This window comes from Elephantulus edwardii, unplaced genomic scaffold (assembly GCF_000299155.1).
Source record: "Elephantulus edwardii isolate Elephantulus edwardi_28Jun2011 unplaced genomic scaffold, EleEdw1.0 scaffold00062, whole genome shotgun sequence".
NCBI lineage: Eukaryota > Metazoa > Chordata > Mammalia > Macroscelidea > Macroscelididae > Elephantulus > Elephantulus edwardii.
In genome coordinates, this window is record NW_006399812.1 from 8,066,939 (window position 1) to 8,083,243 (window position 16,305).

The following is a 16,305-nucleotide window of genomic DNA, read 5'->3' on the forward strand; positions in this document are numbered from 1 at the left end:
ACACACTAGCAAAATCCTGCTGAAGATTATCCAGAAACAACTGGAACAGTATACTGATCGAGAACTACCAGAAATAAAAGCTAGATTTAAGAGAGGTCGTGGAGCTAGAGACATTATTGCCAATGTCAGATGATCTTGGTAGAAAGCACAGAGTGTCAGAATAATGTCTATCTGTGTTTCGTTGACTTTGCAAAGGCATTTGACTGTGTGGATCACAACAAATTGTGGCTAACATTGAGGAAAATGAGAATCTCAGAACACTTGATTGTGCTTATGTGAAACCTATATTTGGATCAGGAAGCAGTCCTCAGAACAGAGCAAGGAAACACTGCATGGTTCAAAATCATGAAAGGAATGTGTCAGGGATGCATCCTGTCCCCGAACCTTCTCAATCTGTATACAGAACAGATCATTCGGGAAGCAGGGATTTATGAAGAGGAATGTGGCATCAAGATTGTAGTAAGAATCATCAACAGCCTACGATATGCAAATAACACAACCTTCCTTGCTGAAACTAAAAAAGACTTTAAGAGCTTGTTGCTAAAGGTCAGGGATTGTAGTTTTTAATATGGCTTGAAGTTCAACATCAAGAAGACAAAGATCTCACCACTGGGCCAATTGGCAGCATCGTGAGAGATGGAGAAGAGATTGAGGTTGTTAGCAATTACAGCTTGCCCGGATCCTCAAACAACACACTTAACACCAGCAGTCAGAAAATCAAAAGACTAATTGTGATGGGAAAATCTCCTGCCAGGGAACTCTCCAGAGTGCTGAAGAGCAACCATGTCAGTCTAGAGACTAAAGTACACCTAATCTAGGCCATGATCTTCGCAATTACTCATTATGCTTCAGAGAGCTGGACAATGACTAAAGATGACAGAAAAAGAATTGATGCCTTCGAATTGTGGTGCTGGAGAAGAATCTTGAACATACAATGGACTGCTAAGAAGACAAATAGGCCTGTCTTGGAGAGGGTGAAACCAAGTCTCTCCTTAGAGGCTAGGATTTTGAAGCTCTGCCTCACTTTGGGCATGTGGCCAGGAGAGATTGGTCCTTGGAGAAGGACATCATGCTCAGAAGGGAGGGACAGAAGAGGAGAGGAAGGCGTCAGATGAGATGAATTGATACAGTAACTGGGACAATGGACTTAGTGAGACTGGCTCAGAACAGGAAAGAGTTCAGAGCTGTTGTATAAGGGTTGCTATAGGTAGCAGGCGAATCAGTGGAACACAAAAACAACAACTTCATATTATATTGGTTGTTCTTTATTTAAGCTTCTTGTTTAGAGTCAACAAGACCTTGTGGAGGGCCTTTGCATTTAAAAGTCAGTTGTTATTATATTTTGGAGGAACATTCTTCTAAGTGGTACAGTCTGTCAGTTTGCAGTACTGAGTTAAGCTGGGGTTGCTGTGATGCTGAGCCTTGTGCCATTGGGGTCTCAAATGCCATAATGGTTACCCATGGTGGACAGTGTTTGGTGGAGCTCCCAGTTTAAGCCAGGTTAGGAAGTGTGAGTGACATCCACTTCCTAAACAACATGCCTTTGGAAATTCTATGAACTTGGAAAAAAGACTATAGTTATAGAAAGCCAGGTCTTTTGTTCATAGGGTTGCTAGGAGTCTTGCTTGACTCGATGGCAAAAAGCAACAACAACAACAACAATAACAACAACAACAATAATAACAACAACAACAACAACAAATCTCCATGAGTTAGCAAGTTCCAGAAGGAGCTAACTTGCGGATGGCATGGAAGAGAATGCACTTAGTGCCCCAAATCCTGACAGTTGCTAAACTGAGATCTCTTGGTAGTGGCGCCAGCTGAGGACCCATATCCACACCCAACTCCTCCCGTCTCACCACTTCCCGCTTCTACAGCACAGGTCCCTCTCAACGGCTGCATCAAAACCACTAAGCTTGGCTGTTCTGTTCTGACTGAGGACTGATTTAGCTCCCCAGAAGTGAGAAACAAGTGTACTGATTAACTGAGTCATCCTCCCCAAAGAAGTGTGGTTGAAGTTTGTGTTAACAGCTTAATTTTCAAATGAGGTTTAAAATAAACATCTCTTTAAGTTTTGAAGTCTTAATGAGTCATAAGATCATTCTCAATTACATGCCACTGCAATATTCAATTTCTATAGTTCCCCACCTTTCATAATGTACTCTGGATTCTTTAACTCTTAATTGCAAAGATTGGCATCCACTGATAGTAGGAGATAGTAGAGATTTTCAAGAAACAGTTTTTAATCGAGAAAGTGTGTTACATGTGCATATGTACATGTTTGTGCATGCATGCACACACATATGCATGACATGATATCAAGATTGCGGGAAGATTCGTGTATGTATATGTATATGTATATGTATATGTATATGTATATGTATATGCACGTGCTTGTGTGTGCATATGCTCTTAGAGATGCTCATAGATGTATGAGTGTGCACATAGTTGTGTATGCATGTGTGCATAGGTGCATATTTTCAGACCAACATGCATGTGCATACACACATATCAGGCATGTGAATAAATATCATGTCACCAGATCCCTTTGATTCCTGTGATGGTGCGGCAGATGGAGCCCAGCGTGTGTGTTGAAGCATTCTGACTGAGACTCACAGGTGGCACAGTGGGGTCTGGATGTGGATGTTAAGGTCACGGCAATGTCTCAGCTGGACCTTCAGGTGCTGGTGCTCCACACTAAGAGGTAAACTAGCAAGGGGCAGTGTGTTGAAAAGGCTGACTTTCAGGCTAATCTTGCTCTAAATCTAAGAGGCTGAATGAGCAAGGGGTGGTGTGTCGAAAAGGCGTATTTCCTGGGAATGTCTGAGTCAGTGATCTCTTCAAATTACTGAAGAGCAATGATGTCAGTTTGGCGACTTAAAGTGCACCTAATTGAGGCAATGTTTTTTTTAATCACTTGCTATGCATCTGAAAGCTGGACAATAAATAGGGATGACAGAAAAAAAATTGATGCCTTTAAACTGTGGTGTTGGAGAAGAGTTCTGAACATCCTATGGACTGTTAAAAGAACAGATACATCCTGGAGAATGTGCAGCTAGAGTGTTCTTCAGAGGCAAAGAAGATAAAGTTTCATCTCATACTTTGGGCTAAGAGAAGCTATTCCTCAGAGCAGGTCATCATTCTCGGAAAGGTGGAGGGTCAGTGAAAAGAGGAAGACCCCCCCCAGCCAGATGGATTGACACAGTTACATGTCAGAGATGTTGAGGATGGCACAGGTAGCAAAGGGTTCAGATCTGTTGTTCATAGGGTCACTATGAGTTGTTCTTGACTCAATAAAGCCTAACAATACCAACAATATGCATAATGCATTTGACTACAAATGATCTCGCTCTTCTTGTGTGTATAACGCTCTGCTGTTTGTATCAGCTACTTGTGATGGTTAAGGTTGTATGTCATCTTGACTGGCCAAGATTCTTGGTGGTTTGGCAATTATGAAGTCATTCCCCATGATGAGATCTGAGATGGCAGATCTACTATAAGCAGCCAACCAGTTGAAAATAATTTTTTTTTTCCGCAGTGATGCGGCCAGCCTCTTCTATAAATGAGCATTCTGGTCAACCTCTCCAGTGTTTCTGTTTTATTGAGGTCCTGCATCTGGCTCTTCATCATCTGACCTTTCGTTATTTGAACTTGAGTCAGTTCCTTGAAAGAAAGGTCTTGTGATTTTCTTCCAAAAAATTAGCCACCAGAAGAAGCCCAACAATGGAGCCTGGGTCTACGCTGACACACATGGGGTCACCATGACTATCAACTTGATAGTAAGTGTTGTTGTTTTATTGTTATTTTCATGTTGCCTAAATTCTTACTGGTATCCTCTTAAATGTGATTTTAGTAATGTTCTAAAATACTACAAGCGTAGTCTACTCTGAGGGTAAGAGCAACAGATTTCAAACCTGTCAGCCCTCAAGTTACCACATGCTAGTGACTGTACATGAGTCACTCAACTCTCCGTTTTTCTACCCGTGAGATGTGTTTGTGTCCCCTGCCGTCGTCCCTGGCTTGTGGAGAGGTTTGTGTGAGGCCATAGCATCATGCTAGCCCACAGCTAATCCTTCTCAGAGTGATACTGGAAGCATAAGGGCAAGCAGGCCTTATCCTACAGCAGATTTTAAATCTCTTGTGGGTCACATGGGCCAAGATCTCATTGGTCAAAATAAGCCACATGACACACTCCAGAATTACATTTTGCTCACAGAAAGAATAGCTAGTAGATTATAGCTAGCAAAGGTGGTGACAATGAGGTGGAGATTTGAGACATTGAGCAAGTTCACCGGGTCTGGTGGTGGGTCTCCAACCAGAGGGAGAAATTTTTTTTTTTTTTTTTACATGAAGTCTGTATTTTCCGGGGATTGAATAGTGAGTAACAGGCCTACAACTTTATATTTAGTGATTCCACCATGAACTAACCTGGGCATAGTCTTCTTCCTTCAGCGCGTTTGTCCTTTCCTTAGCACATCCTGTCAGCCTGAGACTGCTGGAAGAACGAATGCGTATGTCTCGGAAGGACAAGCAGAATATTCCTTAGAGATGAGGATAGCGCAAGAACACGAAAACAGCCCAAATGTCCTACCACAATTGAATGGATTGAGAAATGATGGTACATTCACATGATGGAATACTACACAGCACGCAGGAGCAATGACTTTGCAAGTCACTACTAACTTGTGAGGGACTAGAGAACATTACGTTGAGTGAACTAACTCAGTGCTGTAAGGACAAATACTGTATAAGACAAGTATTATAGAATAAGTATGAGGATTCAATTGGGGGGAAAGGGTGGAAGCAGAGGAATGAGGATTGGCAGGGGTGGGGCAGTTAATCATAGGGTGGCACAATTTGATGGGTGGGGAGAGGGGCGGGTAAAGGAAATGGAAAAGATTTGGTGTGAAAAACAATGTATACGAACTTTGGAAGTAAACCAGTATAAAAAAAAATTTTAAGAAAAGGATAGCAAGATTGTCTCACTTATTTCGGGTGTTATTAGTAGGAAATATTATGCTTAATGGACGGAGAATGGGTATCATCCTTAGTCTAGATTGTCAGAGAGAAAAAGGAGATCCTCAGTGAAACGGATTGACGCGTGGTTGAGAGAGCTCACACGTAGTAGAGATTGTGAGGGTGGTGCAGGACCTATCACATTTCATTGTCACGCTGGGTCAAAGTTGATGTCATAACTCTTCACAACTGCACCAGCTTGAAGCTCAAAGGCAGTTCTTTCACCTTAATTTTGTGACTAGTTACCAGTCTAACCAAGCAGGAAGCTCAGTGTTGGATTTTCTCTCAAGTTCTTCCAGTTTCTACCAAACCAGTAGTCTGGGCTTTCGTTTATTGATGTTCTTCCAAAGGATCCAAGTTCTATTCTACAGTTTCCTCCTGCTTCTATCTGTTAGATTCACTGTGTCAGAACGATCAGTAGTAGTGGCTGGGCACCATCCAGTTCTTCTGGTCTCAGATGAACTGTGTGGTTCATGTAGAGAGTTAGTCCTGGAGGTACATTTCTTTTTTTGGCTTTGATTTTCTTCTTGCTCTTTTGCTCCAGGTGAGTAGAGCACAATAGGTGGCCGCTCATGTGCTATTGAAACCCAAGGTGCTACTTAGGAATTTGAACATAGAGTTTATGGACTAGGTTGTAACAACTGGCTGTGCTGCCCTGTAAGTCTATGGTCCTAGATCTTCAAACCTAGTACAGGCTGATTTTGTAAAGTGTTTGGTTATGTCGGGAAAGTACTTGTGACTGCGTCCCTTATGTGCTTTATGAGATTTATGAATAAACGCACAACACAAACAAATATGTGTATGTATATGCATGTGTATGATACAAGTATGTTGATGTATGTAGACATGTATTCCTCCCTCTACACACATGTGCATGCTTATGGCCCAGTAGCTGCAGCAAAGGGCTCTCACACACAGTGACAACTGCAAGGCTGGTACAGGGTCAGGCAGGATTTGATTGTGTTGTACATTGTGTGGCTCTGAGGGGAAGTTGACTCAAGGTCCCTGTTTCCTAACAATGTCCCCTGTTGTGTGCTTCATAGTGTCATCATTAACCTTGGTGCAATGTAGACCTTTCAGTCCCATCCAGTGGTTCTGCGGCAGCTTTTCTTGAAAATAAACAAACACTTACCTTCTTCCTCACCAGACACCATGTGGGTGCATTTACTTATGATCCCCTTAACGCTGGGCTTGAGCTCGGGACCCTAAGGTGAGGATTGGGAAGCTGCGGGCTGAGCAGCCCCCGGGGCCTATGCTGCTAGAGTTTGCAGGCTCTGTCACATGCCCCAGCTGCTGCTGAGTCAATTCTGACTGTGATTCATGGTGACCCACATAATGTAGAGCAGAACTGGGCCTCAGGGGATTTTCAATGACTGATATTTTTGGAAATAGAAAAATGCCTTCCCGCCTCCCCCCCCCCAAGATAACTTGAACCTCTAACCTTGAAGCTCGCTGCCAAGCACGTTAATTTTTTGCACTGCTCAGGGACTCCCTGATGGCTCGGCTCTGTGAGGAAGATGCTTCTTGCTTTTCTGATATAAAGGTGAGGTCAGGCTAGGCTTGTTTTGGGGCAAATGGCCAACACATGCGCACTGCCCTCTGTTAAAAATGTTTTTTAAAAAATCCCAGCTTCAAGTTGGATTTTTTAAAAGCATCTTAAAGACCAGGCTGATGAAAGGAGGAAGGAGGCCCAGCAGGGAAACTTTAGAGCTGTAAACATTTAGGCATCTGTGGCTGATTTAAGACCATTCTAATTTAGCAGCTGTCTTGGCACAGCTGGCCACCCTGGTGCACACCAGCCAGTGAGCAGAGAATTTATTTAACATGATTTAGACGAGCACTGCCAAAAGGGTTCCTACCCAAAACATGAGTTTAGGGGTGACCGTAGCTCGTGGAGCATTTGACATTTAAGTCTTTATTTCCTCTTTACTGTGAGGTGGAGTGTATGTGTGTGTGTGAGAGAGAATGTGAATGTGTGTGAAATTGTTTTAAAATGATAAAGTGGATTTTGTCTGCTTTAGTCTGTTTCTCCATCCTCCACTCCCAAACGCCAGCTGCTCACTCAGTTTTTTTACCGCGTTTCTTGGCTTATTTGTCTATCCGTTTATCTACGATCCATCCAAATATCTACCCAGTACTTAACGAGGAGGCTGTGCTGGATGTGGGGTAGATACAGACCTTGTCCTTAAGAGCTCCCATTTCCCCCCACGTGAGCGATGACTACCAGTGTCCCCGTACCCCCTTGACATACCCAGAAGCCATCTTTACCTTTGGTAGGCAATTTACACCCTTGCTGAGGGCCTCCTGTCTTGAACACTCTTACCCTGTGTGGACTTTCTCAATTCTCAGCTAAGGAACCACAGAGGCTGACAGAACAATTTTCTCCCCCCACCCCCCACTTTTATTTAAAAATTATTATTAATTTCAGTAAACATTTACAGAGACTTTGGATTTCCATTCATTCATTGTTGCACTTTTCTCTACCCCCCCATCTCCCCCAGTACACGCCCCTCTTGGAAAAGTAAAAGAAAAATTCTTTCATTGTTTTACAATCCCTCCCTCCAGGTCCACTCCACTATGCAGCCTTTGCTCTGGACTCCCATCATGACAAAAATACCTAATAAAATACCCTTTTAAACTATTTTCTCCCTCATCTGTTTCAATGCAGTATATATTAAACCCATCTTTCTCAGTCTCCCCCCAACCCCAATGCCAGTCTTGTTTTATAACAGCATGCAGTATTTGTCCTTTTGTGACTGATACATTTCACTCAGCATAATGTCCTCCAAGGTTACCCATTTTGAATAATATTACGTGAGTTCCTTGTTTTTCAATGCAGCATAGTATTTCATTATGTGAATACACCACAACTTCTCTATCCATTTGTTTGTTGATAGGCACTTAGGCTGTTTCCAACTCCTTGCTATTGTGAACAAAGCTGCGATAAACATGAGTGTGCATATATCTGCTTGGGTGTCAGTTATGGTCTCTTTGGAGTATATTGCCAGTAGTGAAATTGCTGGGCCAAATGGTATTTCTTTTTGCAACTTTTTAAGAAAGCACCACACCGCCTTCCATAGTGGTTGCACCATTTTACATTTCCACCAACAGTGAATTATGGTTCCAGTTTCTCCACAACCTCGCCAGCATTTGTTGCTTGTGACAGAACAATTCTTTGACAATTAGGACTGGGAAGGGATATGTGAATTCCCAACCATCATGGCCCTCAGGTAGGATAATTCTGAGGTATAACCTGTGGATGACTTCAGTGTGGTCTCAGCAGGATGGAGCCCCGCTCATCACAGTGTAGTCTGCTTGTCACTTCTCGTTTACTGATTTTTCTCTCTCTTCATCTTGCTTCCTCATTTCTTCCCTGTGATTCTTAGGACCACTTCTGAAATGAACTATCTTGTTGTTGTTGTTTTCCATCCAGTTGACTACAACTCATAACAACACTATGCACAACAGCTCTGAACCCTGCCCTATCCTGAGCCAATCTAACTCTCTCTAACACACCTATCCCTGTTACCCAGCTCAATGTGTCAATTCATCTCATCCAGGGTCTTCCTCTCCTGTTCTGTCCCTCCACCCTTCCGAGCTTGATGTGCCTCTCCAATGACTGACCCGTCCTGACAACATGCCCAAAGTATGTGAGATGAAGTTTCACCATCCTTTAAGGAGAACCCTGGCTGCACTGTCTCCAAGATATATTTGTTGATTCTCTTGGTAGTCCATGATATAGTAGGTACTCTTCTCCAGCATCACAACTCAAAGGCATTTATTTTTCCTCTGTCAACTGTATTCATTGTCCAACTTTTGGATGCATAGCAGGCATAGCAAGATGCATGGCTTAGGTCCAGCACATCTGTCTTTATATGGATATCCTTGCTTCTCAGCAGTTTGGAGAGGCCCCTGATTGCAGACTTTCCCAATGCAACATGTCTTTGACTTCCTGACTGCTGGTACCAAGGTTGTTGATTGTGGATCCAAGTAAGATGAAATCATTGACAATTTCCTTTCTCCATCTATCATGAGAATGATAGCTTATTATCCCAGTGGTGAGGATTTTGATTTCCTGATGGTGAGCTGTAATCCATACTGAAGGTTGTAGTCTTTGGGATTGCAGTGCAGCTCCTTGCCACTAGGCCACCAGAGCTTCCTTACATTGTAGGCTTTGATCTTCTGTGGTAAGGGTTTCTAGTCCTCTCTTTGAACAAAGTTGTGTCATCTGTATAACACAGGTTGCTGATGAGTCTTCATCTGATCCAGATTCCACATTTCCCCCATAAAATCCAGCTTCCTGAGTGATTTTCTCAGAATAGATATTGAACAGGTATGGAGAAAGGATACAGCTGTGATGTACACCTTTCTTAACTTTAGACTATGCAGTGTTCCTTGGCTCTGCTGGGACAATGGTGTCTTGGTCTAGGTATTAGTTTCACATGTCTACAATCAACTGTTGTAATATTTCTATTCTTTTCAATTAGATTATCTACATTTGTGGAAAGAATCTATTTTCTCCATTTTCGAAGAAGCTCAAAGTAAGTCAAAACCAGGCCAAGTGCTGACTGTGAAACAGGCTATCAATTACTCAAGTGCAAGTTCAAATTGAAGCTGAAGAAAATAAAAACAAATCTACCAAAGAGCCAAAATATGATCTTGAATCTGTCCCACCCAAATCTGAATCATCTCAAGGATAGATTTGAGGTACTAAAAACCAATAATCAAAGACCAGATGTGTTGTGGCATGACATCACAGATATCATTCAAGAAGAAAGAAAAAGGTCTTTACAAAGACAAGGGTGAAATAAAATATCAAACTGATGTCACAAGAGACTGAGAACTGCAGTTGAAAATTGAGAAGATAGAACAAAGGGAAAGATTTACAAAGTGAAGTAAATGAACACAAATTTCAAAGGGAAGCTCAAGAAGAGAAAGTGAAGTGTTATAACAACGTGTTCAAATAGGAGCATTATTCACCATCACAATGACATGGAAACAGCCTAAATGTCCAATCACAGCCGAATGGATTGAGAAATTATGGCACATTCACATAATGGAATACTATGCAACATGCAGGAACAATGATTTTGGAAGTCACTACCTTACTTGGGAGGGACTAGAGAGCATTATGCTAAGTGAACTAATTCAGTCCCATAAGGACAAATACTATATAAGACCATTATTGTAGAAATAGAAAGATAACTACTAAAATGGTTATGAGGATCCAAGGGGGGGACAGTAAAAGTGGAGGGGTGAGGATGGACGTGGGGGGGCAGTAATCATAGGGTCATATAATGTGATGGGTGGACTGAAGAGGGGGTGAAGGAAATGGGAAAGATCCAGTGTGAAAAATAATGTATACAAACTTTGTAAGTAAACCAGTATTTAATAAAAAAAAGAAAAATAAAAAGAGTTGGAGTTTGAAGACAAAAAGGGAAAGAATTTGCTCAAGGTCTAAGAACTAAAAAACAGACTCAAGCCTTGAGTTGCATTACTGAAGGACACCATGGGCAAAATCCTGAATGATCCAGGAAAGCCTTTTCCTTGCTCGCTCTTTAAACTCTGGTTCTTCTTTCTGTTGTCCCTACCAGAGCTGGAATGAGAAGGAGTCTTTCAAGATACTGAAAGAGACCAAGAGACACAAGTACGTTTGTGATGGAGTTCTCTGAAGTTCCCTGTAGAATGCTGGTAAAGAGGTGTGTGGAAGGAGAGTCCCCTGCTCTTTGGATCCTGTATGTATCTAACTGACTGGCCTCCGTGACAGAAATGAGGAGATCTCTTCCAGAAGGGGTTGCTGAGCATTGCAAGTCCTCCAAAGGACTTATAATGGAAAAGTAGAAAAGCCCCAGGTGGTCAGAAAGTATCATAAGCCCCTCCAAACAGTTCCCGAGCTCATCTCCATAGTGATGGTAAACAATCCTTGGTCCCACATAGTGACCATCCTCCTGGCCAGCCCAGCCAGATCCAGACAGCCCACAAAGTGGTCTGGCCTGAAATGTCAGGAAGTCAGTGGTGGCCCTCAGGAAGCCCAAGCTAAGGAGCCATTCCTTTGTGTACGACTCGGCCAAGGGAGGCCATGTATCTGTTATCAGAGCTGGGAAACTAGAAAAGGTGCAGCCACAGAGAGGCTCACAGTTACTGGAAACCTTCCTGAGCCAGCTGGGGAGTGACTTGCCTACTAAAAGGAATTGTATCTAGGTTGTTGGAGGAAGACTGGACATGCATATTCAGAGCCCAAGTGGAATCCGTTGTAAGGTTGTTCCATGAGAAATGTCCGAGGAATACTGGGGTGACTGCCCTTTGCAGGTAGCTGAGGTCACAGGCATCAAACACAAAGGGACCAGACCTGCAGGTTTTCCTGAAGAGGAGGTACCCAAATGTTGGCCTGATACGACATGTGGGTTGGCACTGTGCAATGGTGCAATAGGACCCCAGCCTCAGATCCTGAGTGCCCGGCTGTCTTCAGCAGGACAGCGACCCAGCAGATCTGCCCTTGCTTGGTGCCTGACAGCACTTGGCACTGAGAACCAGATCCCATGAGGCAGGTCTGGGGCATGTTCCTGCTCTTGCCTTAGGACGCACGATGTGGATCCACTAGCAAATCTTCAATCCACCCCTGTAACAAGGTGACCCTGTGTTACAATAGTCTCCTAACCCTTTTCCTTGCTCTCTCCTTCAACTTTGGCTCTTTTTTCTGTGATACCTTTCCAGGACTGGAATGAGGAGGAGTCCTCCAAGATGTTAAAGGACAGCAAGAGACCCAAATCCCCATTGGGGCTCCCCCAAAGTCCCCCTAGACCTTCAGACATGTGACACTTCTCTGACTTTCTGTGGTAGAGGTTCACTTGTGTACCTACCTAGCCAGTGCGTAGGCCAAAACAAAGAGATCTCTCCCACAAGTGCTTCATGACCATCAGAAATCTGCCAGAGTCCTGTGGAAAAGTCCCAGGTAACCAGAAAGCATCCTGCCTCCTGAGGACTCCAGCCCTCAGAATTCCCCAAGTTCTGTCCACCAGTTCCTGAGGCCATCTCCATGGTGACAGTAAACAATCCTTGGGCCTGCCCAGTCTCCTGGCTCACCAGTCAGGATGCCGACAGTCAGGTGGCCTGACCGGAAGTGTCCTGAAGTCAGCAGTGGTCCACTGGAAACTCAGCCCATGGAGCCTTTCCTTTGCTAATGACTCAACCAAGGGAAGCCAAGTATCTAATAACAGTGAAATAGGACACTTGAGGAGGTAACTGCCATGTTTGTGGACTCAGCTGAGAAACCAAGGTTTATTGGAAGCTGTCCTATGCCAGGTGGGAGAGTGACTTGCCTACAAAAAGAAACAAAATCTCAGTTACTTGTAGAAGGTAGGGCATCCCTAAAAGGAATCCGTTGGTAAGGTTGTTCCCCAAGAACTGTTCAAGGGACACTGGAACTCAAGTGGATGGACTTCCCTCTGAGATGCCTGAGGCCACAAACAGGATGTCAGATCAAACACAAAGGAGCTAGACTTGCATATTTTCCTCAAGAGGGTGTGCCCACAAAGACCTGCAAAGCATCATCTCTCCTCATTTGAACATGCAGCTAGGAGAGGCTATTCCTTGGAAAAGGATGTTATGCTTTCAAGGGTGGAGGGTCAGCGAAAGAGAGGAAGACCCCCATCGAGAGGGATTGTCATGGTGACTGCAGCAACGGACTCAAGTGTGTCAGAGATAGGTGGGTGGCAGAGGATAGGACAGGACTCAGGACTGCTGTTCACAGGGGCCCTGTGAGTCTGACTCCATTGAAGGGTACTTACCAACAACAAGAACCCTGCAGACTCTCAGAAGCCGCATCCACTGTTTCCAGAGGCCACCTCCATGGTGACAGCACGCAATTCTTGGAGCCATCCAGTGGTCGGTCATCTTCTTGAGTTGCCCACCAAGATCTGACAGACCCCCAGAATGTTTAGCCCTAGAGTGTCCTGAAGACAAGGATGTTAATCTGGAAGCTTAGGGACCTTTCCTTTGTGTTCCAATCAGTCAAAGAGAGCAGAGTATCCCATAGCAGAGAGTTAGGACACGTGAAGAGGTGCCAGCCACTTTACGGGCTCCCCTGATAGACCACTCGTTCTTCAAAGCCCTCTTGAGCCAGGTTGGGAGTGAATTATGTACCGAAATGAACTATATTGCCGTTGCTGGAGGAAGGCTGGCCTTTCTTTTTCAGAGCATGAGTGACATCCTTTGGAAAAAGTGTTCCTGAGGGACACTAGACCTGCAAGTGGGGTACACAGCCTTGTCCAGATGGCTGAGGTCACAGGCAGGATGTTGGGCACAAGACAAAGGACGTTGGGCTGCAGCTGCAGCTTTTCTTCAAGAGATGACAGTCACAATCAGCATAATGTAATATATGTTTTTGTTGGCATTGTAGCGGCCAGGCCATCCTGAGATGGGCTCCTTGTTGTTCCTGACTGGAAAGTGGCAGGGAGGAAGAAGATGAAATCTTTCGTTGGTCTGCATTGCACACTGAGCAAGCACATAGATAGTAATAAACCTTGGGAGCCTCTGACCCTGAGCACTGGCTGTCTTCAGCAGGGAAGCGACCCTGGAGATCTACTCTTGGCAGTGAGAACTGAACCCTGTTATTCAGGCCTGCGGGTGTTTCTTGCTCCTTCACAATTTTGGGGGCCGCGCACTTGTGAATCGTCCTTCCACTCCCATTGCGTGGTGACTCCTGTGTCACAACAGCCCCCTAAAGCCTTTCTTTGCTTCCTCTTTTTTGTGTGGTGTCTTCCCGTGGTGGGAATGAGGAGGAGTCTTCCTGGATCTTAAAAGAGTGTAAGAGACACAGTCTGTGACAGGGCTCCCCAGGTTGCATAGAATAGGGGTGGCACCCTTCTGGCTTTCTGTGGAAAGAGGAAAGAGGTCCACCTGCCCTTTGCATCCTGTGTGTCCAATTGGCTGAGCTGGAGGCTGAAATGATCTCTTCCAGAGGGAGTGATGAGCATCAGAATTCCTGCAAAGGAGTCCTGTGGAAATGTCCCAGGTGGCCAGAAAGTATCCTGCCTCTGAAGGACTTCGGGCTCTTTGCTTTCAGAAGCCCCACCCACCATTCAGGAGGCTGTCTCCATGGTGATGGAAAAGAATCCCTGGACCCCTCCAGGGGCCATCCTCCTGGACTTCGTCGTCAATCCAGGCAGCCAGGAAAGTGGTCTGCCCTGAAGTGTCTTGGAGTCAAGGAAGCTTCCAATCAGCCAAGGGATACCAAATATTTGACATCGGGGAATTAGGACCCTTTGATGAGGTGTCTGTTACATTTGTGGGCTCCCCTGAGAAAACAACAGTTCCCGGAAGCCCGCCTGAGCCAGGTTGGGGGCTGAGATGCTTACAGAAAGGAATTATATCTCTATTGCTTGTGAAAGGCTGGGTGTGTCTACTCAGATCCCAAGTGAAATGCCTTGGTTCCCTGAGAAATGTCTGAGGGACACTAGAACTCCATGTGGGGTGCCGTGCTCTTTCCAATCAGCTGAAGTTACAAGCAAGAAGTTGCACCCAAATACAAAAGAACTCAGCCAGCAGGTTTTCTTCAAGAAGAGATAACCTCAAGTTGGCATGACGTGAAATTTGTTGTTGGCACTGTGGCACCTTGAGATGGGCTTGTTGTCCGCGAATGGAAAGTGGTAGGCAGGTAAGGAGCAAGATCCTTGGTGGTGTGTGTTGCAGACTGGCTGAGAAAGAGAAACAACAGTCCCCAGCCCCCGACCCTGAGGGCCTGGCTGTCCTTAACAGGACAGGGGCCAGGTAGATCTGTCCTTGCTTGGAGCCCGACAACACCTGGCAGTGAGAACTGAGCCCCATGAAGCAGGCCTGGGGATTCTCCCTACTCTTACCTGAGGACTCAAGACAGGGAGGGCCAGACACTTGCCAGTCTTCTCTCCACCCCCGTAGCCTAGTGACACCTTTGTGACAACAGCCCCCTAGTCCTCGCTTTGTTTCCTCTTTCAACTCTGGCTCTTCTTGTGACAGTCCTTTCCTATGGCGGCAATAATGAGGTGTCTTCCCAATACTATGAGAGAGAGAGTAAGAGACACAGGTCTGTGATGGGGTTGCCTGACAGTGGCCACAGACAGCTTCAGGAAATTGGGAAAGCAGTACATGGCACACTTCTGATTTGTGTGGAAGGAATTCCAGCAGCTCTTTGGATCATTTGTGTGTGTGTGTTTTTGGCTGGCCTGAGTGCCCATAAAAGAGATGTCTTCCTGATTGGGTCGATGAGCATCAGAAATCCTCCAAGTAGTCCTGGAGGAAAGGCCCAGGTGACCAGAAAGTATCCCGCCTCCTATGGACTCCTGGCCCTTTGCCTTTCAGAGCCCCACCCACCATTCAGAAGGCAGTCTCCATGGTGATGGTAAAGCATCCTCAGACCACCCAGTGGCCATCCTCCTGGCCCGGCCTGAGTGCCAGGCAGCCAACAAGGTGATCTTTCCTGATATGTCCTGAAGTCAGGGGGCTCCTCTGAAAGCTCAGGCCTAGGTACCCTACCTCTGTGTACCACGCGGACCAGGGAATCCTAGTATTCCGAATCAGAGAGTTGGGACACTTAGAAAGGTGCCTGCCACGTATGTGGGCTCCTCCCAGAAACCAAGGGTTTCTGGAAGCCCTCCAGAGCCAGGGTGGGAGGTGACTTGCTATAAAAAGGAACGAAATCTCAGTTGCTGGAAGAATGCTGGGGTTGCCTGCTCAGAGCCTAATTGGAATCCTTAGGTAAGATTTTTTCCCTGAGAAATATCTGAGAGACTGTGGCGCTCCGCATGGGGTCGACTGCCCATTTTGATGATTGAAGTCACAGGCAAGATGTCGGACACAGCACAAAGGAAGTGGGCCTGCAGGTTTTCTTCAAGAGGTGACAACCACAGGTTGGCATGATGTGACCTGTGTGGTGTGTGTAGGCCTGTGTGTGGCTGTGCCCTCCTGAGATGGGCTCGTTGTTGTCCCTAATGGGAAGTGTGTGTGTGTGTTGCAGACTGTCTGATAAACAATGGACGGCAGCTTCTGACTCTGAGTACCTGGCTGTCCTCAGCAGGACAGAGACCTAGTAGGTCTTCCCAGATTCTAAAAGAGAGCAAGAGAAACGTATCCACAACAGGTTTTCCAGAGGGTCCCCATTTACTGCTTCGGGAAGGTGGTAAAGAGGTACATGGCACACCTCTGGATTTCGGCTGAAGGCATTCCACCTGCTCTTTGGATCCTGTGTGTGCCTGGCTGGCCCGGGTGACCGAAATGAGGAGAGATTGCTTCACAGTTGATGAGCTTCAGAAGTCC